A 26708-nucleotide genomic window follows, 5' to 3' on the forward strand; every position below is an offset into this window, starting at 1 on the left:
GATTCTGATCTCCCAGTGGGAGCTGGCTTTAAAACTCTGGGTTCAGTACGGTAAGGCAGCAATACTATGCAAGGCTGACATTCATTCGTTTGCACATTCAATCAATAGATTCCCTTGCCCCGCCAAATATCCTTCGGGCTTCCTGCAGACAGCATAAAGGGTCCACACAGGCTGGCCTATTTGCTTGTGTCTTTAATGCAATGTGAGAAGATGCTCTGGTTAAGATGTGTACAAAGTGTTCCTGGATCCAGGAGCCAGAAGTGAGTCACTGGTGACTGTGAGGTTGACAAGGAAGGTTCAGAGAAGCTAAGATAGGATGAGGGAAGAAAAAATCAAAAAGAGTCTGGAGCTAGACTAAAAGAGGCCTTGAACTCTGTATTAAACCACCATACAGTCTTGATTGCACTTGGAGAGCTTTAAGAATACTGATGCCTAGATTACTGTAGGTTGACAAAATCCTACTTTCTTGAGTGTGTGTGTGTGTGTGTGTGTGTGTGTGTGTGTGTGTACACGTGTGCGGGCGTGCACATGAGAGAGAGAGAGAGAGAGAGAGAGAGAGAGAGAGAGGTGTGCAGCGATTGATTGAATGCTACTGGGTATCAAGATTTTAGAGCAAACAACACAATGCACACACAGCCTAAGCTGAGAGCCAGGACTGTAAGGGAGCAAGTGACCGCCCAACTTATTTGCCTAGAGCATGCTCTTCTGTGTGGATCGTGCCTATTCTTCTTAAATGCACTTTTCATGTCAATTTGATATTCAAAATCAGAATTATTTAAAAGCTTTTATGCCCCAGAGGCCATGTGATGGGCATTGGAATGGCAACCCCTGCCCCACCCAGGGGGCTGTGGGTGTAGGCAGATGAAATAGACCCTTTGTTCCCTGGACCGCTGGGTGAAAAGTTGATCTCTGGGAAGTTAGAGCCCTGGGCAGAGGGCACCTCTCACTGGATCACACCGCGGAGTCCGTAAGGAGAGTCGCCTGCAGAGCGCATGCTCGGTGTTCACGCCTGTTCCCACCCTCCCTTACTAATGGGGGAATCGAGGGATATTTTTACTTAGGAGATGAAAAGACAAACTCTCCACATCGTGACGGCTGGCAGCTGAATCCTTCTGGTGGAACTCCACAGTATGATTTTACTCTGTCTGTGCTGGCTTTTGAAGTCTGTACCCAGCTACTAAAATGTCATAATTAGGAAAAATCTCTTCTCTCATGCCTCCCCACTAAAGTCCCTGCTACCATCTTCAAAGTGTCCAAATGTTGCTGTGACACTTCTACGGTTGTTGTTCATCAAGTGTCTGAATTTCAGAGCTGTTCTGCATCTCTAAAATATGTCGTTAAAAGGGATTCCATCCACGAGACATAAACACAGCTAAAATTGGCCTTCCAAATATGTTTACGTACAGTTCCATCCCCCAGGTTTTAGTCAATAAAACACTCAGTCATTTTTAATGGAATGAATAAGCACTTCCTGTGGGGGATAAAAGAGACCGGACACTACTGTATGTAAGCAAACACAGTAGCTGATGGTTCCCGCTATGGACAGGCTCAGTGTACCCTTGTTTTTGAATGTGTTCTGTTTTACAACTTCCCACCCAATACACAGAAACTGAGGTGCTCCTTTCTTTTCTGAATTAAAATTTCAGGAAGGAGGGGAGGGGTGGGATAGAATGAGATAGGGTTGGGGCTGGGGCCACAGCCATCTACTTTTCCTGGGAGATGGTCTCAGAAAGAAGCCATGTTCTTCCAGGGACTACAAACTCACTAGATTAGGTCGCTTTCCTTGGTGATAGCCCAGGCTTTCCCCACAGTTGTATGGCGAGTAATCACTTGAAAGGAAAAACTTAACACCAATCTTCAGCTTGGACTCGAGAACTGGGGTCTATGTAAATTAGTCTTTCGCTCCTCTGGCTGTGCGATGTGACTCAGAATCCACACCACAGCTAATGTAGAGTGAGCTGGCCTCCATGTTCACAAGTGTGCCAGTGTGTGGGTGGCCCAGGGCAGGCCTCACGGGGTTTGAATGGCTCTCTCTCTCTCTCTCTCTCTCTCTCTCTCTCTCTCTCTCTCTCTCTCTCGGGCGCGCGCGCTCGCGTGTGCGTGTGCGTGTGTTCGGTGAGGGAAAAGCGGTGTAGACAAAGCTGACTCCTGACAACTTACAAGAATATGTAACTAGCAAACACCTCAACAGCCTCAGCAGCCAAACCTGCATTCCCTCCACCTTAGAGAAAGACTGCGCTTGGCAAACTCAGCTGAGTGGGACCTGCCGTTCCTGTGGCTGCGGGACTCTCAGACCAAGTGTGCTTCACCCAAGGTCCTGCTTGGAAACAAACAAGCTGGCCTTCGATCACAGGAAGGGAGTGGAATCTCACTCAATGTGTCGGTTTTAATCTTGGTTCTGGGGGACATTAACTCCCTCTTCGTGGATCACTGATTGCTTTCAAAATACCAGGAATCATTATTTTACCTTACAGGGTGATTGTATGCTAGGACTAATTTAGCTGAGGCTCTGGAAGCCAGTAGATGCTGAACGGCCTTATTAGTTCCCCCTTTTAAAAAGCTCTTTAGCATCCCTGGGCAGCTGATTTGATGAGAAGTACCTACTTACTGTGACCCTCTTCGAATTCAACCTCCCAGGGCTTAGTCCCTTTGATGAATAAGTACTGTTTCCAAATGAACCAAACAGGAAGCAGGGATGTGAATTTTGTCTGTGGGGGGAAAAATTAACCCTAGTGTCCAAGGGGGAAAACTATGCTAATTAGGAAGGAAACAAACAGTGTGCCTTTTAGAGATAGGACAGACAAAGTTCTGGGTTTTGAGTGTAACCTAAAATGATGGAGATTTGAGTTGAAGAACTTGCTCGTGTCCTTCCCAAGACATTGTCACCCTTCCCTTCCTTTCTCCTCTCCCCTTCTCTCAATGCCAAACAGAACAGCCATAGGCAAGGGCCTGTGCTCACATTTGTGCATCTTGGGTGGTACATAGAGCACAGAGGACAAACATACCCCTCTCTGCTCTGCCATGGCATATTCTGGCCCTGGAGGGAAGTAATCTCACTTGTCTACAAGCCTATACACCCAGCAACCAGCCCTTAGCAAGTGGGGAGCAAAGAATTTTCTGGACCTCCATGCAATCTCTCTCTCTGTCACTGGGGATACACCAGGGTGTGCCTAGCTCATTTTGCTTGATGGTTTTAAAACTGCCCTATATGGGTGTTGTTTATTTAATAAAGGAATGAATGCTTTTTCCTGGAGATCAGTTGGTGATTAGGGTCCATTCCTCCAACAGTAGTAGCCACTGCCCATCTTTCCGAGGTCTGTCCCTCCTCTCCGGTGTTTTCTCTGAAGTGTATGTCTCTGCACTTCCCTCCAACTTTGTTTTGGCTCAGTAATTCTATCTTGCTTACACAATTGCTCAGCCTTTATCCTCCTGTTTTTGATTACCAACTGGTGTTTATTTTAAATGCAGTTACTGGCCAATTAAATAGAAATTAGCTACATTTAGAGACAGGACTCCAGCTTACTGTGCCTTTCCTTTCAAAAAACAAAAAATCAAAACCAAAAAAAAAAAAAAAAAAAAAAAAAAAAAACCTCATCCTTCTTGAGACAATTTTCAGAATAGACATTCCAAAGACAAAGACCTGTGAGGTATCAGGACCTCTTAGGACGGCTACCTGCTGGATCTGTAACTAAAGGAGTACAGAGAGGATGCTCTGCTTGCCCAATAGGAGCCAGCGCAAGCTGGGATGTAACAAGAGCCATTTCCTGTTGTGATTTGGGCAAACCATTTTTGATTCGAGACAGACTCTCCTACCAGAGCAGCTCAGGATATTTCATTGAACAAGAGAACAAATAAAGGAATAGAGCTGCCTTCTGCCTCACTTCGTTGTTCGGGGCAGCTGAAACGAATCTTCCTGTTCACACAAATATTGACCACTATTTACTGGGTAAAGAAAAAACAGGGGACTAGGGTGGGGGTGGGGACTGCTCCCCTCCTGGGCTGGGTGGAGCATATGGGCTAAATGACTGGGATGGGGCCTAGAGCCTGGCCCTCACTGTAACAGGCCGTGCTTAGGCTGTGAAGCCTCGGTCTGTGAATACTGATAATGGTACTCGGGTCCTAGGAACTTGCCTGAACCTTGCCTACATGGAGGTCAGCCTGGCACCAGATAGGCCTTGAGCTTGAGTCTGCAGGAACAGGCCTGTGCCGTTAGTGTGTAGGAGCCAATCAGTCTGGAGCCTCAGTCTAGAGGAGTCATCCAAAAGTTGCCCGTGTCTAGGGCATCTCAGGTAGGGTCACTGAATCCAGCCAGGGTCACCTGTGCTCATAGAGGCAGCTAAACAAGTCTTCATGGAGGCCGGCCACAGACGCTAGATCTAGGGCACTGGCCTTAAGCCTGAGGTCAGACTGGTGAAGAGGAAGCCCTGCACGCAGAGCCTGGGTCTGTGCGGCCGTACAGACTCCTCTCAGCCCTCAGTCTGCTGAGCAGGACTAGCTCTCGTTTTAGATCTGGGGGGCTTCCCTGGTGCTGCGGCTTAGGAAGTCGGCATGCAACTGTGGTCCATGGGTCCAGGCTCACACCAAAGAGTACTCTCAAGTCTGGAGTCATGGGCTAGCCTGGTGCTGGAGGAGCTCTGAAGACTTCATGGATGATTGTCTGCTTGGACCTGGAGCAATGGAGGCTGCTCTGCTGCCTGGACTCCTGGGGATGAGAAAGCAACAGGGTCAGGAGCAATACCCGATGTGCTCTCCCCATGCCCACAGTGCCCCTGGCTTGGGAAAATGATGATGGGAGGAGTTTATGCCCTCATCGATATGTCTTAAAAGATTTCTACCCCATACTCAGGCACTTTCATTTTTCACTGGGATTTTTTTCTTTTTAAATACTGTAAAGAATTCCAACAGATGTTTCTGTGAGGAGTTGAAGACTAGACTTACAAGACTAATTTGAAATGGCAGAGAATTTTAAGTACAGCTAGTTCATAAAATATGCTCGAGTAAAATGTAGGTCATATCCAAGACCAAGCAGGTCATTTCAGCAGCGAGATAAGAAGATTTAAGGGTCAAGGGGGAGGGGCTGGAGAGATGGCTCAGCAGTTAAGAGCACTGACTGCTCTTCCAGAGGTCCTGAGTTCAAATCCCAGCAACTACATGGTGGCTCACAACTATCTATAATGAGATCTGATGTCCTCTTCTGGTGTGTCAGTGTACTCATATAATAAATAAACAAGTGGAAGAGCTAGAGAGATGACTCAGTGGTTACTATGACATAGACATAGTCATGGAAATAATCATTAGTAGTTACTGAGTTTGAAACACAAAAGACTGGTACAGCATAGCCTCCCAGGCACTTGAATCTCACAAATCACAATGAGATTGTCATGTAACTTAATGCACACACACACACACACACACACACACAGAGAGAGAGAGAGAGACAGAGAGAGAGAGAGAGAGAGAGAGAGAGAGAGAGAGAGAGAGAGAGAGTCATACTTCTTTGTCTGTTGCAATAACAAAGTACCAGAGGCTGGGTAATTTATGAAGAATGGAAATTTACCTGACTAATCTGAAGAAGTTCAAGACTGTGGTGCTTTGTGATGTTTAACATGGCAGCAGTTATCCCATGATGAGACAGGGAAAGGATGCTACTTCAGACCTCTTTTCTGGTCCTTATAAATGCCTTTAATGGGGCTTTGCATTCTCCACCTTACCTAGCCTTAATTACTTCTCAAAGGTGCTACGTCTGAATACCACTAACATGTGAATTTCGGGAAACATGTTTCAAGTTTCCAAGATTTTGGGAGAGTATATTCAAACCACAGTACATGCCTATGCATAGTATTGAAAATCATTAAAACCCATGGCAGTGAGAAAGCAATCAGAGAAAAAAAAATACCATATTCTAAGGCAAAACCTGACATTCTATTGTCCAAATGGACTATCTCAGGATAAAATGGGGGGGGGGACTTTTAAGAATTTATTGTGGCTGGGTTCTTATCCAATAGTAAGTACTATAATGTTTCAAGGCAGATAAACATTAGCTAAAAATGTATACTGACCCTAGGGAAGGGTATTTTAAAAAGCAACCACAAAAGACAGGGAGTACTTAATAAAAAAACTATAAAAGGAACTTATAGAAAAAATACTTAACAATAGAAGCAAAGCGAAAAAAGAAGACAGATGGAAGAAATAAACTCCCTTTCACTGAGAAGGTACCAGTCAAAGGATGAAGAAAAAATGTAATATTCAAAACTAGTCAAGGCAAGGTCAGGACGGCTACAGAACAAGGAATATTAGGAGGGATTTAAAAACCATAATACTGATGGGTTCAGTTCTGAAACAAAGAAGGAAAACCCACAATCAGTAAAGTTGCAAGCAGAGCCCGGAAGCCAGGCTTCCTCATGTGTGCTAAGAAGAGGTGGGACAGGGGTTGGGGATTTAGCTCAGTGGTAGAGCGCTTGCCTAGGAAGCGCAAGGCCCTGGGTTCAGTCCCCAGCTCCGGGAAAAAAAAGAACAAAAAAAAAAAAAAAAAAAAAAAAAAAAAAAAGAAGAGGTGGGACGGGAGACAAAGCTGGAAAACTATCCTAACTCCTCAGCACTCCTGTTCCAGCAACCAACAGGAGAGGCGCAAAGTTAGTCTCTGTGGCTGATCGACTGGTAGTTGTAGAACCACTGGAAAAATAGGATCTTTCTTCAAACGCACAGGGACAAACATCACATTACACCATGTTCTGGGTACAAAATAATTTTCAACAAACTTGAAAGGGAAGAAGCCATACAAGGTATATTCTCTAGTACCAGAATTAAAGGGAAACCACAAGGAGGAAGTTATTTGGAAAACCATTCAACTATTTAGAAATTAAACCGCTATATTTCAAAATACTTTTGGTCAAAAGAAAATAAAAGACAGTGTATCAAAACTTGGGGAACATAGGCAGTGTTGCGCTTAGAGAGGAATTTAGCATGCCAGGATGTCAGAAGGTTTTCAAACAGTGACCCAAGCTTCCATTTTGGGTGAATAGAAAAATAACAAAACCAAACCCCAAGTACATCCAAGCTATACAAAGGCTGATGGAAAGAACAACAAATATTTTTAAAATATCAATGAAATGGAAAAAATTTTAAAATCATTGAAACAAAAAAATTAACAAGATTGATAAAAAAATTGTTATACCTCTAACCAAGTTCACCAAGAATAAAAGGAAAAAGGTCATAATTATTAATATCAGAGATAAAGGAAACAGTATCATCTCATTATCCACAGACATTAACCAGATACATGGATGCATGGTGAATGACTCTATGCTTATACATTTGACAACTTAGAAGAAATGGACATTTTAAGAGACTAAAATTATAGAAACTCACAAAACAAAACAAAAACAACCAGATAGATAACCTGAAAAATCCTACATTCATGAGAGAAATTTAATTTACTCTTTAAAACTGCCTTCCAGGGGCTGAGAGTATAACTCAGTTGATGGGGTGCTTGCCTACCATGTTTTAAGTCCTATGATCAATCACCAGAGCCTCAGAAAACCAGGTGCAGTGGGGGATGTGTCCTAAACATGGGAGGTGGAGGCAGGAGGAGTCTTCTTTGTTCTTCTTGGATTTACACAAGGAGTTCAAAGCCAGCCTAGGGTACACAAGATCCCTACCAAAAAACAAAAAAACCAAGGAAAGCGAAACAAAACAAAAACAAAAACAAAATACAAAAGATCATCAGCATATAGTAGTGTTAATGGTTTACCTTCTGAATTCTACCAAACATTTAATAACAAATGCTCCAAATGACCTAACACAATTGTTTCAGAAATAGAAGAGAAGGAAGCTTCACAGTGCATTCTGAGACTAGCGTTGCCCTCATTTTAATGATGGGCAAGTGAGTATAGGGTGACACAAGTTCAATTCTAGCTACCTGGAAGGCTAAGGCAGAGGGATTGCTTCATTGTAGCAGTTCAAGCTCAGCCCCTTCAGTCCTCTCCTAAACCCACCCTACCCTCGGATTGGGGTAGCCTCCACTGGCCCCCAAATTGCAATTCTTCTTTTGCTGCCTCCTGAATGCTGGGATTCCTGACGCCAATATTTGGTTTTTAAAGCAAAGCCAGACAAAAACACAAGAAGAGAAAACTACAGACAAATATCCCTCATGGCTATCGATAGGAAAAAAGTCCTTGTTAAAACAGAGTGTATAAAATATGCAAAGTATAACACAGCATGACTACATGGCACTGATGTAAGCAGTGGGCAATCTGGTCGACTTCAGAAGTACAGCAGGATGTTGGCCAATTAAAGACAACAGCCTGGGCACCACAGTAGTAGAAAGATCCAAGCAACCCTCTCAAACACAGAGTTCAAGGCCAGCCTGGGCTACATAAGACCCCATCTCAAGCTACAGTAATGGTAATAATAAAAATAAGTGTATAAAATGCACTTGACAAGGGTTGGGGATTTAGCTCAGTGGTAGAGCGCTTGCCTAGCAAGCGCAAGGCCCTGGGTTCGGTCCCCAGCTCTGAGAAAAAAAAAAAAGAAGAAAAAGAAAAAGAAAAAGAAAAAAAATGCACTTGACAAGATTTCATATGCATTTGTATTTTTTTTTTAAAAAAATCACCTGACCTACGGGGAAAAAAAAAAAAAGCTTATAGAGCTCAAACGAAACAGTGTTAAAGGACTGAACATTTTTTCTCCCAAGTGGTGACTATTATAAGGATATGCTCTGCTATTACCGTGGAAATACTAGTAAGTCATTATAATAGGACAAAATATAGAATAAATGTCTCTACACACGAATAGCATAACTATCATAAATAACATAACTATCTATATAAAGTAATCCCAAGCAACCTACGCAAGAGCTCTAAGAACTGATAAATAAGTCTAATAAAGTCTCAGGGTACAGTCAATTCACACCAATCAAAGGTACTCCTATACACTAACACTGAACAGTTAGAATTCAAAGTCTGAAAAACAGTACCATTAACACAGTGTTCGGGTACATGCTCGCACACCCACACACACACCCTCCTCCACCTTGGGGCTTAGGGAAAGCTCATGTGGCATCCGGGACCTGAAAAGTACAGAACGCTGCAGAAAAAAACCTAAGAGGAGCCAACCAAGTAGAGAGAGATACTGTGTCTGTAGACTAGAAGGTTCCGTATTGTTACTGTTTAATTCTTCTGAGTTTGCTGTGTCGATTCGGGGGTATTTCAAGCACAATTCCAGCAGATTTTTGTCACTTCCTCTATTTATCTATATGTGTGTATGAGGGACGGACATGTGCTACGGTGCACATGTGGAAGTCAGAAGACAGTTTGCTGAATTCAATTCTCCCCGTCTGCTCTGAGGATCCCAGGGATTGGACTCAGCTGACCAGGCTCAACAGCTTCTTGTATGGCTATTGTGGATAGGTGGTTTAAATTTGTATCTATAAAGGTAAAGGATATTACATTACTAAAAGGAATACTCAAAAACTCATGTTATCCCATTTAAAAAAATTTAGTGGTGTGTGTGTGTGCACGCGTGTACGCGTGTGTGTGCACACGCATAGGCCTGGGGGGCCAGAAGAGGACACTGGATTCCCTGGAGTAAGAGTTATAAGTGAGGGGTTGGGGATTTAGCTCAGTGGGAGAGCGCTTGCCTAGGAAGTGCAAGACCCTGGGTTCGGTCCCCAGCTCTGGAAAAAAAAAACGAACCAAAAAAAAAAAAAAAAAAAAAGAGTTATAAGTGATGGCTGCCGAATATTGGTGCTGGGGACTGAACTTGAGTCTTCTGAAAGAGCGGCAAGCACTCTTACCCACTGAGTACATGAGTAACCGTCCCACATGTTACCCAATTTTAAGCATTACTGTAATGCTACAATTAATAGATAAAGGATAGATTAAAAATAAAGCAGAAAAGGAAAAGCAAAAATAAACCCACGCAGACATTACTGGCTTTTTTAAAGGTTTCTTTTGCTTGTCTGTGTGTTCGGGTGATTGCTTTGGTTTTTTGCTAACTGAATGTTCATGGTAGTGCTGGTGGGACAACTGAATGCCCATGTCTTTGCTCATCTGTACTGCTCTAATAAAGTATCGTAGAGCAGGTGACTTATAAACAGCAGACATTTACTGGCCACAGTTCTGGAGTCTGGGAAGAGCAAGGTGCTGGCAGATTTAGTATGTGGTGACAGTTTTTGACAGTCATCTTTTCACTACATGGCTGAAGACCAAGAAATTACCTAGGGTCCATTGAGAGCCCTAATCATTCTCAATACTTACCTGTAAAACCATCACCTTGCAGGTTAGGACTTCAAAATCTGGATTTTGGGTTGGTCACAGACATTCAGACCATAGCATTCAACATGCAAAAGAAAACAAATCCAAAAGCAAACACCTAATTTATATTGTACACTGACTACAAAATTTGTGATGGAGCTGGGGGTGGTGCTGACTCAGATGGTCAAGTGCTTGCCTAGCATACACCATGTCCTGGGTTTAGTTCCAAGCACTACATAAGCCAGATATGGTGGCTTACACTTATAATTTTAGAATCTGGAGAGTAGAGGCAGGAGAATAAGAAGTTTAAGGTTGTCCTCAGCTACATAATGAGTTTGAGGCTATCCAAGCTACAGGAAATCCTGTCTCAAAAGGAGAATAAAAAAGTTTCCTCTTGGATCCTGAAGCTAAATGTAAAACTAGACTCAAAAAGCTTCTTAAAACAGGAGAATGTGATATGCACAGACTTGGTTAGGCCACTGTTTGTGAATAAGAGCCACCATGATACTAGGAGACATTTGACAATATCGAAAAACTCTTCGAGTTGCTCTGACTGGGGGTCAGGGATGGTAGGAGGTGTTATAAAGATTTATGGGTAGAGATCAGTCATGCTACTTCTAAACACCACAAAGTGCAAAAGATAGCTCTCCATAACAAAAGTTTACTAGTGGACTGTCTTAGAGGTCGAACTATTGACAGTTTACTGGTTAACTTATGGAGCAAAAGTCTGGGATTTGTATTGTAACAATTGCATTTTACTATACTAGCAATTAAAATTATAACCGCACAGAAAGAGACCAAGAAGAAAGGAACCAACCAAAGTTTCCAAGGCAACTTAGAAAATGTTGCCTTGACTTAGTGTAAAACTGAAGTCCTGAGCAGAAACACTGTACTTGAGCTGTTTCACATAAGGGGAGGGTTAGGAATTCTGGCATGAGTTCTACTCTTGGATTGAATTTTTAAAAAAGTATGTTTGTATTACAGATAAAAGCTGCTAGGTTTCTCACTGTTGGAAAAGAGGTTAAAACAAAACAGAGGAACTTAGAACGACTCCTGTGGGAAACCCTTCAGAGGGATCAATATTGATTCATGTTTTCAGTTTTAAAAGTAAATTTCAAATGGAGATTGCTGCAGTTTGAAAGTTCCATCCAAAGTCCATGTGTTGGAACACACTGCAAATGTTAAGACGCTGTACTTTTAAGAGATCATTAGGAAATAAAGGTTTGGCTCTCACTCATAGATTAATTCATGGTTGCAAGAATGGGTTTGTTCAACTGCATGGTATTGGTACACAGACAGACAGATAGACCAATGGAACAGAATTGAAGACCCAGAAATGAACCCACACACCTATGGGCACTTGATTTTTGACAAAGGAGCCAAAGCCATCAAATGGAAAAAAAATAGCATTTTCAGCAAATGGTGCTGGTTCAACTGGAGGTCAACATGTAGAAAAATGCAGATCGATTCATGCTTATCACCCTGTACAAAGCTTAAGTCCAAGTGGATCAAGGACCTCCACATCAAACCAGATACACTCAAACTAATAGAAGAAAAACTAGGGAAGCATCTGGAACACATGGGCACTGGAAAAAATTTCCTGAACAAAACACCAATGGCTTATGCTCTAAGATCAAGAATCAACAAATGGGATCTCATAAAACTGCAAAGCTTCTGTAAGGCAAAGGACACTGTGGTTAGGACAAAACGGCAACCAACAGATTGGGAAAAGATCTTTACCAATCCTACAACAGATAGAGGCCTTATATCCAAAATATGCAAAGAACTCAAGAAGTTAGACCGCAGGGAGACAAATAACCCTATTAAAAAATGGAGTTCAGAGCTAAACAAAGAATTCACAGCTGAGGAATGCCGAATGGCTGGGAAACACCTAAAGAAATGTTCAACATCTTTAGACATAAGGGAAATGCAAATCAAAACAACCCTGAGATTTCACCTCACACCAGTGAGAATGGCTAAGATCAAAAACTCAGGTGACAGCAGATGCTGGCGAGGATGCGGAGAAAGAGGAACACTCCTCCATTGTTGGTGGGATTGCAGACTGGTACAACCATTCTGGAAATCAGTCTGGAGGTTCCTCAGAAAATTGGACATTGAACTGCCTGAGGATCCAGCTATACCTCTCTTGGGCATATACCCAAAAGATGCCCCAACATATAAAAAAGGCACGTGCTCCACTATGTTCATCGCAGCCTTATTTATAATAGCCAGAAGCTGGAAAGAACCCAGATGCCCTTCAACAGAGGAATGGATACAGAAAATGTGGTACATCTACACAATGGAATATTACTCAGCTATCAAAAACAATGACGGGGCTGGAGAGATGGCTCAGCGGTTAAGAGCACTGACTGCTCTTCCAGAGGTCCTGAGTTCAATTCCCAGCAACCACATGGTGGCTCACAACCATCTGTAATGAGACCTGATGCCCTCTTCTGGTGTGTCCGACGACAGCTACAGTGTACTCATATATGTAAAATAAATTAAACCTTTAAAAAAAAAAACAAAACAATGACTTTATGAAATTCGTAGGCAAATGGTTGGAACTGGAAAATATCATCCTGAGTGAGCTAACCCAATCACAGAAAAACACACATGGTATGCACTCATTGATAAGTGGCTATTAGCCCAAATGCTTGAATTACCCTAGATGCCTAGAACAAATGAAACTCAAGACGGATGATCAAAATGTGAATGCTTCACTCCTTCTTTAAATGAGGAAAAAGAATACCCTTGGCAGGGAATAGAGAGGCAAAGATTAAAACAGACACAGAAGGAACACCCATTCAGAGCCTGCCCCACATGTGGCCCATACATATACAGCCATCCAATTAGACAAGATGGATGAAGCAAAGAAGTGCAGGCCGACAGGAGCCGGATGTAGATCGCTCCTGAGAGACACAGCCAGAATACAGCAAACACAGAGGCGAATGCCAGCAGCAAACCACTGAACTGAGAATAGGACCCCCGTTGAAGGAATCAGAGAAAGAACTGGAAGAGCTTGAAGGGGCTCGAGATCCCTTATGAACAACAATGCCAAGCAACTAGAGCTTCCAGGGACTAAGCCACTACCTAAAGACTATACATGGACTGACCCTGGACTCTGACCTCATAGGTAGCAGTGAATATCCTAGTAAGAGCACCAGTGGAAGGGGAAGCCTTGGGTCCTGCTAAGACTGAACCCCCAGTGAACTAGATTGTTGGGGGTAGGGCGGCAATGAGGGGAGGATGGGGAGGGGAACACCCATAAAGAAGGGGAAGGGGAGGGATTAGGGGGATATTTGCGCAGAAAGGGAATAACACTCGAAATGTAAATAAGAAATACTCGTTAATAAAAAAAAAAAAGAAAGAATGGGTTTGTTCTCTCAGAAGTGAGTTCCTGAGAATGTACATGCACGTGCATGTGTGTGATCACGCGTGTGCACACACACATACATGCACACACACACGCACACACACACACACACACACACACACACATATGCACACATGCACAGAGGCACATGACCTGTCTACATAAACCTTTCTCTCTTCCGCCAAGTTGTAATGCAGCAAGAAGACCCTCACAGGGTAAAGGCTTTGATTCTGGACTCTATAAAACCATGAGCTCATTATAGATCACCCCATCTGTGGGATGTAGTAACAGAGGAATAGACTAAGATACATGTTCAGATAGTTATAGCAAGATATGTTTATAGTTGTATACAAATGACTATCTATCGACACACCAACCTTTCAATCTATCTATCAATCATCCACCTATCATAGCCCCCCACTGAGTGGGATTAGAGAGAAAAGGAATGTATCTAATTCCCACTCATGTATGTTTATTTCTAAATATTATTAACTAACTAAAGAAACCAGGAATTTTTAGAGACCTATCTGATTTTTTTTTTTTGTTTTTTGTTTTTTTCTTGGAGCTGAGGACTGAACCCAGGGCCTTGTGCTTGCTAGGCAAGAGACCTATCTGATTTTAAGACTGAGATAGTAGAACTAAAAAATAAATCTGAAAATCTTCTGGTAATTTTCTTCAAGGTAAAAGAAATTCTTAAAAAATTAATATTAATATGTTATAAAATGTTTTATTTCATATGTGTCTTAGTTAGGGTTTTACTGCTGTGAACAGACACCATGACAATCGCAACTCTTATAAGGACAACATTTAATTGGGGCTGGCTTACAGGTTCAGAGGTTCAGTCCATTATCATTGAGGCAGGAGCATGACAGCATCCAGGCAGGCATGGTGCAGTAGAAGCTAAGGGTTCTACATCTTCATCCGAGGTTGCCAGCAGAATACCATGATATGTCAACCCAAAAGCTTCGAGTAGTCAGAAATTGAGCAACAAAATAAATAATAAAAGTATAATATTATATCCCAAAGAATAAACTAAAATTCACAAGTTCATCTGTGTTTTAATCAATAAATAGTTAAGTAAGTTGGGAATGAGACACAAGTCTAAAGTAGGAGAATTACAATTTAAAAGCTATTTGGGCTGCATAGTGAGAGTCTGCCTTAAAGCAGAAACAAGAAAAACAATTAATAGACTGTTTTAAAAAAAAAATCTAAATCAAGGAGCGGGCTGGAGAGATGGCTCAGCGGTTAAGAGCACTGACTGTTCTTCCAGAGGTCCTGAGTTCAATTCCCAGCAACCACATGGTGGCTCACAACCATCTGTAATGGGATCTGATGCCCTCTTCTGGTGTGTCTGGGGACAGTGACAATGTACTCATATGCCTAAAATAAATAAATAAATCTTTAAAAATATTTGAACCAAAATGTAGCCCACAGTCATTTCTTAAGTAATAACAGTAATGATTTTGGCTTTGTGTTATTATTATCTCATTGACTTGGTTATTATACTAAATGCTTATTAGTAATTCTAAAATTGTCTACCAAGGGCAAGAATGAACAAGTACTGGAATCAGACATGTTTAACATATTCCTTTATGTCTGGGTTACATTTCTTTGCTATTCTGCATGGTGTTGAAGACAATCGTGTTTGCTGTTAGAAGAAGGGCTGTAACACTACCCTGCTCCTTCTTTCTGAAGAATTGATAACCATCCCCCCTAGTTTATATTTGTATATAATATTGATCTCAGGGCTTTTATAAAGCACTCAGTAATGGCGAGTGTCGAATATCTGTATTTATATTACTGTATAGTGAAGAGCACCTGGAAAATAAGCAGCATTTTACTATCTGGTCCATAGAAACCACTGAAAGCATTTAAAGCTAAGAATTATCCTAAGCATTTACATATGCTAATGTATCCAATGACCTTCTTAACAGGGATTGGACTCTGACCATCTTAACAAGGGAGGGACTCTCAGAGCCCCACTTTACAGGTGAGACAGGAATTAAATGGTTTGTACAAGTTCCCCCTGTAGCATGCCTCAGCAGTTCCCTAAATCACATCTGTATTAATTATTTCGGTGTCTCAATAGTAACCCACTGAGTTAGGTGTCATTGTCCCCAGCCACCGAGAGCCAGATGGAGAAACTGAGCCACAGAACAGTAAGTAACTGGCTGAACTAGAAGCGTGGGGGTGGGGGGAGTCGGGAGGCGCGTGCGCTTTGGGCTACAGTTTGCTGCCCGGTTCATTAACATGGAGTGCGCCAACCAAAACAGGAAGTTGCTGGAGAACTGTCAAAACACATCTCCGGGAGAGCTCGAGCGGATTAGTCCTTTCCTAAATCTGCTTAAATTTCACACCATCCACCTGCATGTGTGTGTGTCTGTTTTTCCCCTTCCCCTTCAGCTAAGAATGGTGACATTTTATATTCCCTGGTTCAGAAAGGAAAACCTTATAGGATGGCAATCACCAAAGAAGATATAGATTAGCTTACAGGATTTCCCCCCTTTCCTTTTCTTTACATTTAATAGGCATTAAGAGAGCTCTTGCTCAATCTGTGAGAACGTGACAAGGGGCATTTTCAAGCAAAAAGGAACGAAACGGATGTTTAGAGATTAAATGCCCTGTGGACAAATTGGCAGGGCTGCCTTGTTTGGAAAAGAATGTGGAAAAAACATGAAATATACTTAGTGTGTGGAAACCTAACAGTGGGCAGCAGGGCTACCGTGTGCCTGGCACAGGTAGATATGGCCACATAGTTCATTAAAACTGTGTAGTTTGCTTAATTCCAGTTCAGGAAATTAGAGAAGGTTCTAGAACCTGCCTAGAGCTCCAAAATAGACTCTCTGACTTTAGTAACAGTGGCTCTAAGCTCCACAGTGGGTCCAGGAGATTAGAAGATGGGAATTTCTCATACATACCCTTCCTGTTCTTTGACAAATAACCTCTAGAACGTTCTCCTCCTTCCTAATGCTGGGACCCTTCAATATACTTCCTCATGCCATAGTGACCTTCCACCCTACTGTGCTTGATTTAATTTATGGCGCTGCTACCTCATAACTGCTATTTATAAATGCTGTTATGAGTCATAATGTAAATATGTGATATGTGACCCCTGTGGGGGGTCAGGACCCTGAGGTCGAGAACTGCTGTTCTAGACTGTCCTGATGGCAGAGAGCCATTGGTTCATCAGAACTTGGAAGTTTAAAGCTAGCTTTTGAGTGTACTGGAGATTTTTCACCCGTCCTACTTAAATCTCGATTCACATAGTCTTCATTTTCACGGAGAAGGCATATTTTAGTCCAAGTGTTTATGAACTGGACCGAGGATGTAACTCACTTGGGAGAGTGTTTACCTAGTGTGTACAAGGTCCTCGGCTTGCCTCCCAGCAACATGAAAACTAGGTGCAGGCCCGTGATCCCAGAATTTGGGAAGAAGCAATGGGAGGATCAGAAGTTCAAACATGGAGTTGGAAGTCAGTCTGAGCTACATGAGATACTGTTTCAAAAGACCAAATATAGCATATTATATTTTTTCCAATGATTTCTTTTAAGAAAAATATGAAGATATGTTTCTATGGGAGTAAAAATAAGGTAGCTAGGTAGTGTTGAATGCCTTTTGTTCAGGAATAGTACAGGGCACTGTTTATTACTTTTCTGTCCTTGAAACACTTAGAAACCACTTCTGCTAAAAAGCACCGACCCCTCACTTGGTCCATAGTGTAACTGGAAGCAGAAAGAAAACCTGGGCTTGGCTTTTGCTTTGAATCTGTACTTTGGCTGAAAACAGAGACAAGTGGTGATTCTTCACTTCCCTCTTAAGTCACCCTAAATTTTAGGAAGAGCAAAAATCTGGCAGGACAGATGCCTTGACCCCACAATTAGGACAATTACCCATTAAAGTGAAGCTGCATCCTCTGTGGTTAGCAGCTTAGCAGTTGTCTTAGGGTTTGTATTGCTGTGAGGAGACACCATGACCACCGTAACTCTTATAAAGGACAATATTTAATTGAGGCTGGCTTACAGGTTCAGAGGTTTAGTCCATTATCATCACGATGGGAAGCATGGCATGGCAGGAAGCATGGCAGCATGCAGGCAGACACAGTGCTGGAGAAGGAGCTGAGAGTGCTACATCTTGATCCACAGGCAGCAGAGACTGTAAGCCACACTGGGCATACTGTGGGCATAGGAGACCTCCAAGCTCACCTGACAGCAACACATTTCCTTCAACAAGGCCACATCTACTCCAACACAATGAGGCCACACCTCCTAATAGTGCTATACCCTATGGGCCTATGGGGGTCACTTTCTTTCAAACATAATAGTTTAATGATTTATTGGAGTATCTTGCAGGACTTTTGTTAAATCTAACTGAGACCATGATGAGTCAATGATAAGTGACATGAGACCCCGACCGAGCTGCTTAATTGTGCATACCCTTCTGCCCCCTATTTAAACCTAAATTTCCCACTAGTATCCCCAAAATGAACTGGAGCAGGGGTCACTGACCCCTTTTATTTATTCCTTTTCCCGGTGTGGTCTCATCGAACAAGCCTCCTTTTCTGTGACTCTCTCTCCCTTCACATTCCTTGCTTCTTTAATTAGCATATCAGTTTGGGTACCCAAGTCTAGCTTGGTGGGGTAGGCCATTCTTTTGCCCTAAAAAACCTCCAGTAATACTCTGAGAATTTACCTATTTCTGTTTCCTTTACATTTTTCTTCTTTTCCTACTATGCTGGTTAGTTGTTTTTGTTTTTGTATTTTTTTTTTTTGTCAACTTGGAGTAAACTAGAATCATATGGAAAGAGGGAACTTTGAGAAAATATTTCCACCATCTTTGGGGGCATTTTCTTTTTTTTTTTTTTTCTTTTTTTTTTTTTTTTCTTTTTTTCGGAGCTGGAGACCGAACCCAGGGCCTTGCGCTTTCTAGGCAAGCGCTCTACCGCTGAGCTAAATCCCCAACCCCTGGGGGCATTTTCTTGATCAATGGTTGGGCCTCGCCCACTGCAGGCATTGCCGCCCTGGGCTATGTATAAGGAAGCAGGCCACGAAAGACAGGCAGAACAAGCCGGGAAGTTCATGTCCTCTGTTTCAATTCCTGCCTCCAGGTTCCTGCCTTGAATTCCTGGTAAATTCTCTCAGTGATCTAAGGTGATTGATCTACGTCATAATTCTCTTATGAGATGTAAAAGTTCACTGACCTTGAAGTAAATCTATCACATGAATTTATTTAGATCACAGCCGTGTCCTCTTTGATCTGAGCCAGTGATCGTGGCGAAAGCGACCCAACCCGACCCTTCAAGCCCGAGGGAAGGATGCTGCTGGTTACTTTCCAAAAGCTGTCTTCCTGTTTGTGGTTAATTGGCCCAGAGGTATTTAAGTGGCTTTGGTTCTCCTTTGAAAAAAATTAAATAAGGACATATTTTGTTTTCTAGGCCACATGTATAGTCACAGAGCAGCGCAGAGCTATTTGTGAAGGCTTGTAGTCCTTGTCTTTAGGGGAAGAAAGAGAGCATGTGTGACTCTTGTTTACAGCTGTGGGTCAGCGGAGTGTTATTGATTGGTCAATGCTACCGTGGCTGGGCATAACTCCAGCCCCCAGCTAAGGAGTGCTGGATCTTGCCAGGACTCTGCATTGAGACAGTGTGTTCTCCTACCTGCATTTTTCCTCACTGTCTGTGAGGAGAAGCCTGGCTTTAATTCTACTTCAACCCTTTTACTCACCCGAATGCATTTTCCATTGGAGGAAGGCAACTCTAAGATCTCTCTCCCTCTTCTTCAGACACGTGCGGACCAACAGTCCCAGCATAAAGCTGACTGCTGGTGTCATGCCGAGTCTGGTGTCTCCCTAGTGAAACCAAGTAGCTTAGTGAGAATGAGGCATTATCCAAAGCCTGCTGCATTCAGTAAGTACTGTAACCTTCCTGGCTTCATTCCCCCAGTTCTGGAGTTCATCATGCTGTAAACCACAGGGACTTTGTCTGCATGTTACTGTATTAGCTCCATATGCAGACTACTCATGGAACTCACATGCACAATGTGTGATGTCAGACCAGTTTACACGAGTCCAAATTTTATGCAGCTGTTAGATTCAGATGTTCTCTTTCATTTTTTTTTTATGTCAGCACCACCCCAATAAACCAACTGATCTTGAGACTGAAAGGCAAAGTGGGGTCTCTGCACATGAATGTGTCTCAGAGCCTGGAAGGATTGGACCACTTCTGCGTGGATCCGTGCTCACCACAGGCAACATCAGGGTGGCCTCGGTTCTCTTAGGAGCGAGATCAATAGAAGAGCAAGTACCGAACGTGCGAGGACAGCAGTTCTCAGACACATTTGAAACCATAACCTAAAATCCTATGTGCCCTTGGAAGGAGATTCCACCAGAGGAGAACTTCAGTTCTGAGTAGACACTGCAGTTTCTCTAAAAGGCATTGAACTGGTTTCTGAAAATGAAAGGTGCTGGCTAATAAGTGTCCCTGACCCCATGGTGCTGAGATTAGCAAGCCTGTCTTGGGTTTATTTTTTCTGGAGTAAGACAATTCACCTTCTTTTATCAGCACAAGAGTGGTCAAAGGTTGCCACCCAATTAATATTACAAGGTATTAAAAGATAAGTAGCCCCTAACATTTATGTGGAATTAAAGACAACTTAAAACATGTTTTTAAAACCTAAAATTAGGTTTACAGATGCTATTTTGTCTCTCCATAACGTGAGTCAATGTGTACTTTAAAATAAATGCTCAGAACTGTAGGTTTTCTGTTATTCACTTCGATTCTTCGTGATCGGGTAAGGAAATCAAAGTTTGGGTATTTAAAGGGTTGGGGGTGGGTGGCGGCAAGAATTATGTGGACTGCTGCTTGCATAGTTTGAGACAGAAAGTAAGATTTGACTTCACACTGATTTCTTTTTCCACCCTTTGTTGTCACTTCAGGGACTCTGGCTGTCACTGTCTCCTTCCCTTGTGAGATGACAGGCGAACCTTGCCAACAGTTTCATGTCTGAAAGGGACTTTGGCCTGAGAAGCCTTATAGAATTGTCTGGCTTGCCTTTTCTCCTCATCACGTTTTCTTGTAAAGGTTTCTGGAAACCAGGGAAACAAAATTTCTCGAGTTTATCTCTTGAAGATAGAAACCATTCAGTTGCGCCATGCTGTGAACACTTTAGGGCTTACTTCTCATTCCAGAAGCATGGTGTGCCTAGCCACTTAAGATAGAAAATTCCCTGCTGTGTTCCTTCAGCAAGCAAACAGAAGACTTTGTGAGATCCTGGGCTCCTGTTTAGACTCTAGCCTTTAATGCTCAGCAGTTAAAACTTCTGTACACGAAGTCATTCTATTGGGTGTTTGGAAAAGATCCAATGAACAGCATCTTCCTAAACATGGTTGAAAGAAAGCAGGCTCGAAATTAATGAAGCCAAAGTATGCTTGGAATGAAGCTTAATCAATTGTTTGGAAGCTACCACTTGCTAAACAGAAAGCTGGGGTTCATTGCATTAGTAGTTTCAAGGGTTCCTGAAACCCTCTGGACCTGATGACAGATGTTCAAGAACTTAATGCTTCTTGAGTACTGTGCTGGGTAGATGTTGTAAGTCAGGCTAGGTGAGTCACAGAGCAGCACATGACTGATAGGCAACTTCTGGACATTCTCAGCTAGGAAAAATCAATTTACAAAAAAGGCCTAGTGGTACTCACAGTCATTCCACAAACACCTCACATTGTGAAAGTTTCGGTTCTCGGTGAATGAGACCCTTGTGAATGAATGATTTTCTACTCCTGTGACTCATACTACATAAGACTATCTGTCATAGTTCTATTAACAGTCACACTGTGTTCTCTGGGATAAATATATATCCATTTAATGAGGGCATGTAGGAATGTGCAGCATTAAACAAATCTTATAGTAAAAAAATACTCCGCGCCATCTGCCTGCTTTCTGGAGGTGGTTTTATTCTTATATTATTGCTGTTTCCTGTATCTTTTACTCTCAACTCCCCACACTCTGGGAAGATTACTCATCCCTGACTTGAAATAATCCTTTAACTCTTTCACTGCCCAACATCTTTTAAGCTTTTCCTAACTAAAGGAATGAGAGACTCCACAATCAGATACATACAATTGATACACACATAAGGTGATCTTCTTTTTAAAGCCACCACTGGCTTTATGCTGAAAATTATATGTCTAATAGATAACACCTCACTTACTGTGAAAATAGCAATTTCAAATAGGTGATCATAATTTTCTGTCTTTTCTTCCAGTGTTCCAGTTATAGATGCCTCATCCATTTTGATACCATCTGTATCTTTTAAATGTTCTGGAGTTTTTAGTTCTTTATTCTTTTGTGTTTCAGTTTGGGAAATTTCTATCTGATCATCTTCAAAGTCACTGGCTGTTATCTGTAGATGAGCTGGAAGGCCAAACTCTTGGGATACAGGTCACTTCAGGGTGGGTCAGAAAACTCTAGGATTCCCCCTTCCCTACACTCTGTTACCTCACAGCCATCCTTTAATGGGTTACGAAAGAAATGTAAGAGCCACACACTTGTGAAGGGCAAAGAGAGCCAAAGCTAAAAGAGGACTCAGAAACCAGGGCACTAGAATATCTGAATCAATGGAATTTGTACAACAAGCTCTGAGCAAAGCTCTACTGTGAGTCAGATTAGTAGAAACGCTCACTGAAGGCCGGCTCTACCTCAGAACTGTTACAGGTACAACCAGGTACCTGGTGTTTAGCCAGAGATTACAAGGTGTACGCAAGAAAAGACACACTGTGAAGATAGAAAGTATCCGCCAAAGCCAGATTTAGATATGACCTAGATGTTGGAATAACCAGACAAGGAATTTAAAACAATTGACTAACATATCAAGGACATTAATGGAGAAATGGACAGCACGGAACATCGAGTTAGTAATGTCATCAGAGACAAAAATTGGGTTCCAGACATAGCTCAGCAATTAAGACCACTGACTACCCTTACAGAGGACCGAGTTCCCAGCACCCACATGGTAGTTCACAACTATCTGTAACTCCAGTTCCAGGGGATCTGATGCCCTCTTCTGACTTGCATGGGTACCAGGCACACATGTGGTATACACACAATACACATAATATATATATATGTATATATATGTATATGTATGTATATATATATGATAAAATTTGTATAAAAGAAAAAAACTAACCCCCGAAAAGCCCAGAACTACAGAGACTCTTTAATTTGAAGGGAAAGGGCTCAGTTTATAAAGTACCTACCACACAAGTATGAAAACCCCAGTTCAGTGTCCTATAACTTGTGTTAAAAAGACAGGTGCTAGGGTCCTGGAGACAGGTAGTCCCCTGTGTTGTGGGTCAGTCAGCAGTGTAACTAAACTGATGGATGAGTTCCATGTTGTTGTAAAAATATAAAAATAAAAAAGTATGGTTGGTCTTTTACCCCGCTGGGTCTACACCTCGGTGCCCCAAGATATCTGCTAGATATCTTGGTGGAAACACAGCCCAGCCGCACACTTTCCTACACTCAAACCCTCACATAAAAGAACACACAACACAATAATCTTAGATCCAATTGATAAGATATAATTGCCCACTTAAACATACAAAGCCCGGTACCATCCATCCCTTGAGAACATTAATAACAACTTGTAAATACACAGAGCAGAATCTTAACATCACCTGCCATCTTGTCCTGCCACGGCTTCTCTGCTCTCTCCGTCTCTTCCTCTCTCATCTAGTCTCCTCCTCTTCCTTCAAACTTCTCTCCCACCCATCCTTCCTTCTCCTCCAATGACAGGCCTCCTTCTATCCTCTACCTGCCTCTCACCTGTACTTTACAAATTCAATGGGGAAAAGGTTCTGGTGAAGTCACCTGAGTCCTGAGTATGTGACTAAGCAGCTATCCTTGGGGCAGTGGAATTAGCATCAAATACAGATAACTTCAGGGCAAACCACAACAGTTCCAAGTTCAGTGAAAGGTCCTGTCTCAAAAATATCAGGTGGACAGAAACCGAGGAAGACACTGAACCTGATCTCTGGCCTCAGGCATGTGCATGTGTATATGTGTGTGTGTGTGTGTGTGTGTGTGTGTGTGTGTGTGTGTGTGTGTGTGTGTGATGTGTGATGTGTATGTGTGTGTGTGAGATGTGTGATGTGTATGTGTGTGTGATGTGTGTATGTGCGTGTGTGTTTGTGTGTGTATGTGTGTGTGTGATGTGCATGTGCGTGTGTGTATATATGTGTGTGTGTGGTGTGTGTGTGTGTGTGGGTGTGATACACACACATACACATCACACACATAAACAAAGAACACTAGCAGTGGAAACAATGCTGTGCACATGCAGAATGGGTAAGCGCTCCAAGATAAATATTCGTAGGGAAAAGCAATGAAAGTACAGATGCTGAGATGCACTCGCATCTCTAGTAAGGTGGAGGGTTTCTCATTCCATGGGAAGCTAACATATTGCAATTCAGGCCTCTATTATTTTGTAATCTGAAATATTCAACTCAAAGGTGAGTCTCATTCTTCCATAAGAGAAAGCTTTCTTGGAAAAGATCTCCTTTAGTTCTTATTTTTAGATGGTTCCGGAATTGTTAGCACACTGCCTTTTTGTCTGAGTAGAAGGCCTCTTGGGAATGTAGTACAGTAGCAGAGTCACCTCTCTGCTAGTGGGAAGAGCTGGATAACCTTGGTCTATTCGAGCGTTCGTGCAGGGACTGCGTCCCATCACTCTCGATTACCATGGCCATTTCAGTGTCCACTCTGCTGGCTCCTCAGCAAGGGCTTCATATCTACCTCTGAATTAGTAGGGTATACGAAGTAAGTGTCAGTGGCTCTGTGAGAAATCTCCGAACTGTAGGCAGCGGGGCAATCTCGCAAGTAATTGATAGGCAATTTCTCTGTTCTTAATGAATATTTTAGAATTTAAACTCTGAGGTTATTAGCAGCACAGCAATGCCGAGGAAATTAACCAGACCTATAAAGAGTGTTGTCCCCTGGCAGAGGCTGTTGAGAAGACTCAGACATTCGTAGACATTATTCAAGCTTTCTCTGCCTGTTCACGGAAAGACTCAGAAGAGTGACCTTAAAGTTGAACCTCTTGGTTTCTACTTCTGCATTTTAAGTAAAGCTATGTAGTGGCTGGGGCCAGAATTAAGATCACAAGGAAGTTGTAATGGACCATGGCTTATTACTACAAGCCACTAAGGTGAAAGGAGAGAGGGGATCAACCTCTACTGAGAACCTACTTCTGGGCTCATCATTGCTCACCCAGACACTGTCCGTCCTCTTCAGCCCCGCCACCAGCTGGACACTGTTGTTTAATGGGTGATGAAAGTGGACTTCGCTGACTTGTCCGGGGACACACAGTCTGAAAAATGGTAGGACTGGGATTTGGGACAGCTGCACGCACCTCTAAAACCGAAGCCTACCTCTCAGGCCACCAGAGTGGGGCCTGTTTGGCTTATCTAAATGCTAACATGACAGCTGTCCCAAACAGGAGACACCTCTGTATACATGCATTACCCACATAAACCGAAAGAGTACTAGAAGGGAAATCTGTAATGGCATTTTCTTTGTGAAAATGCCTTTCCACTTGTGAATGGATGATTTTTCTACTCATGTGTGTCTGCTTCCTAATTGACTAAGTAAGACCAACATCTCAGTAGAACTATTCCAGACTTGCACAGAAGACTCCCCCAGCCCCTCCTCAAGTTCTACACATCATGAGGAGATGACTCAATGCTACTGAACAACGCTTTCAAAATAATGAATAAATACAGGTGTGATATGCATTCTCCCAAACCTGTTCCAGAATTTAGACACCCGACACCGCACAGAGCCCGATTGCTGATCCCTGCCCGCTGCTTAATCAGGTCCTCCACAGTGCAGAGACAGCCGCCTGTTATGAATGCCCCATGGACTCAAGTTCTCATTTGCCTGGCCATTGTCTTTGCTGACTCAGATAAAATCATTTTCATCTTCCTATGCACTGTGCCGGAAGGTTAGCATCTGAGGAACTGCAGCTTTCTGTATGTTTGCACCTCGTTTGAGGCCTTTCCTGGTGTGTTTTACAATTCGCTTGGCCTCCACTACTCCCCTCCAACTTGACTTCCAGTGACTTCACCTACCCTCCTGGAACTTTGCACTCGGCAGTGTCCCGCAGCCCACATCTAGTTGCCACTCTCCTCTCCCCCCACACCTCTGCATGCACTTACACGTCAATCACACTCATTTTTACTCTTTTTTTTTCTCAGCCTCCCATCTCCAGTCTGGCGTCCCATGGACATTGTCTATAAAACAGAACTGCAGAGAATCATTGAGTTCTATCTTCAGCTCTAACCTACTGCTCCTCTGCACCTCAACATTCAATTCTATATCCCAATACATGGCTCGCCCGATCAGCAAAACACTTCCCCAGTTGGATTTGAATGGCCTCTGTCACTTTCATGGCCCCTAAAGTAGCTATGCTCTCACTAGCCAGCCACTCTCTAGCACGTCATCTCATTTGATTTCTTAGAACGTAGAATTATCTACAGGGAGTTTGTCCAATTATCTACTTGTTTCTTATCTGCTTTCCTTCATAGACAGACATCACATGATCAGGAAGTTTTTCCCTCCCATTCAGGACTATATCTCTCCAGTTAAGAATCTCTTACTTAGGGCTGGAGGATGACTCAGTGGTTAAGAGCACTGACTGCTCTTCCAGAGATCCTGAGTTCAATTCCCAGCTACCACATGGTGACTCACAACCATCTGTAATGGGATCTTATGCTGTCTTCTGGTGTGTCTGAAGACGGTGACCGTGTACTCATATACATTAAAAATAAATAATCTTAAAAAAAAAAGAATCTCTTACTTAAACAGTAGATGTTATTTAAGTAATTTTCTTTCTGCCAGACCACAGTGGGGGAAATGGACTGCAGGGTCAGAAAGTGACTTGACAGTATAATGTTTCGGTTTTAATTTTCTCGGACATTCGTAGACATTATTCAATTAAAAATAATGTGGTGGTTCCGGCCAGAATTAGGATGTTCAATTAGAAGCCCCACTGACCACACAGTGTAACTCTGTAACTCTGGCTCCATGAGAG

General features: G+C 42.6%; 2 long non-coding RNA genes across 5 annotated transcripts in view; one reads left to right on the top strand and one right to left on the bottom strand.

Moving 5' to 3' along the window:
* Positions 1–1380: 1380 nt before the first annotated feature.
* On the bottom strand, positions 1381–23425 carry LOC147996286 (uncharacterized). 2 transcript variants are annotated; one of them, XR_015675343.1, is made up of 4 exons: positions 23296–23425; positions 19347–19470; positions 14453–14589; positions 1425–4702 (listed from the first exon to the last, which is right to left on the bottom strand). It is a non-coding gene; the product is annotated as an uncharacterized LOC147996286 (long non-coding RNA). The 2 variants fall into 2 exon arrangements; XR_015675344.1 differs by lacking the exon at positions 14453–14589 and having other exon boundaries at positions 1381–4702.
* The window catches only part of LOC147996287 (uncharacterized), a 37746-nt gene continuing 26740 nt past the window's right edge, over positions 15703–26708 (top strand). Inside the window, exons 1-2 of one of the 3 annotated variants that reach the window (XR_015675327.1) lie at positions 15703–15785; positions 18857–18994. This is a non-coding gene — a long non-coding RNA (uncharacterized LOC147996287). Of the gene's footprint in view, positions 15786–18825; positions 18995–26708 lie in introns of those variants that run through there. The other 2 variants (XR_015675341.1, XR_015675342.1) reach the window with 2 other exon arrangements.

Source organism: Rattus norvegicus, chromosome 2 (assembly GCF_021556685.1).
Source record: "Rattus norvegicus strain SHRSP/BbbUtx chromosome 2, alternate assembly SHRSP_T2T, whole genome shotgun sequence".
Lineage (NCBI taxonomy): Eukaryota > Metazoa > Chordata > Mammalia > Rodentia > Muridae > Rattus > Rattus norvegicus.